Raw genomic sequence first — 1,866 nt, forward strand, 5'->3', positions numbered from 1 at the left:
ATATGTTATTCACTCTCATTCTCCTCCACCTTGCAACCAGCACCACCTAGAGAAGCAGTCAATCAAAATTCAATGAAAGTTACGTCTAGTTGAAGCTCTTGTCGATAGAAACACGATACTGAAGTCGGATTAAAATTCTGACGGGCGGAACTCTTTCGTAAACTTCAATTTTCTCAAATAAAATGCGTAAGGATTTCTGGCAATTCTCCAAAAGCTTCCTCGGTCTTCTTTCTTTCTGAATGCTGAGGAAATTAGAACTTAATATATCGGGCGGTCAAAGACTACCGCTCGGGCGCGGAAGGTTCTGTCCGAGCTCTAACATTGTTCTACTCTGGCGCTCGGGAGGTAACTTTCAACCGCTCGGGCGCCAGGCGTTCTGTCTAAATTTTTCTTTTGTGATGCATTGGCGCTCGGGCGGTCATTTTCTACCGCTCGAGCGCCGAAGGTTCTGTACAAACTTTTGGTCTTGTGTAATACCGACTCCCGGCTTCGCCATGTGAGTTCCTACAATCTTAATTCTATCAATTAAGTAAGGTCTGATCACAGTAATAACATCTCGGGCATTACGTTTCTCCCTCCCTAAGATCTGATTTCGTCCCCGAAATCACAGGCGATCAAATCATATCAGAAAGAAATGTATAACAGATGCTAAATAGGAAGCTCACATCAGTGAAATAATGCTGGGAATTTCTATCTCATGTCTGATTCAGTTTCCCAAGTTGCTTCTTCAATGCCATGACGACTCCACTGAACTTTCACAAGCGGAATAGTCTTCGTTCTAAGCTGCTTTTCTCTGCGATCAAGAATTTGGATCGGCTTTTCCAAATAACTCAGAGTCTCTTCTAGTTCTGCCTCATCTGGCTGAAGAATATGTGAAGCATTAGAAATATACTTCCACAATAAAGATACATGAAAAGACATCATGTATTCCAGATAGAGAAGGCGGTAATGCGAGTCGATAGGCACGATCTCCTATTTTCTCGAGAATTTCATACGGCCCAATATAATGTGGAGACAGCTTCCCTTTCTTGCCAAATCAGACAACTCCTCTGAAAGGTGAAATCTTCAAGAATACTCGGTCTCCAGCCTCAAATACCAACGGTCTTCGTCGAACATTGGCATATTTGGCTTGTCTGTCTTGAGCTGTCTTCATTCTTTTCTGAATCAGCTTCACTTTTTCAGTCATATCTCTGATCATATCAGGTCCAATCTCAGGTACCTCAGAGATTTCATCCCAATACAGAGGGGATCTGCACTTCTTTCCGTACAACGCTTCAAACGGTGCAATCTAAATACTCGTCTGATAACTGTTGTAGTACGAAAACTCACAAAGTGGCAATGAATCTTGCCAACTAGTGCTAAAGTCAAGCACTACAGCTCTCAGCATATCCTCCAATGTCTGAATAGTCCGTTCTGACTGTCCGTCGGTCTGTGGATGATATGCGGTACTCAGATGCAACTTTGTACCAAGAGCCTGCTGTAAACTCTGCCAAAAGTGCGAAGTAAACAGAGGTTCACAGTCTGATATGATCTACTTCGGTACTCCGTGCAATCTGACCACTTCTCTGACATAGATCTCAGCCATCTGGTCATGTCGATACGTCATCTTGTATGGAATAAAACATGCGGATTTGGTTAATCGGTCAATCACAACCCAAATCGCATCACAACCTCGTGAGGATCTCGGTAACTGCGTCACAAAATCCATGGAAATGTGATCCCATTTCTATTCAGGAATAGACAAACTCTGTAACAATCCTCCGGGTTTCTTTCTTTCAGCTTTTACCTGTTGGCAATTCAGACATCTAGATACAAACTCTGCAATATCGGCTTTCATTTGTTTCCACCAGAACTGTCTTTTCAAGT

Source organism: Primulina huaijiensis, chromosome 10, assembly GCF_012295235.1.
Source record: "Primulina huaijiensis isolate GDHJ02 chromosome 10, ASM1229523v2, whole genome shotgun sequence".
Taxonomy (NCBI): Eukaryota; Viridiplantae; Streptophyta; class Magnoliopsida; order Lamiales; family Gesneriaceae; genus Primulina; species Primulina huaijiensis.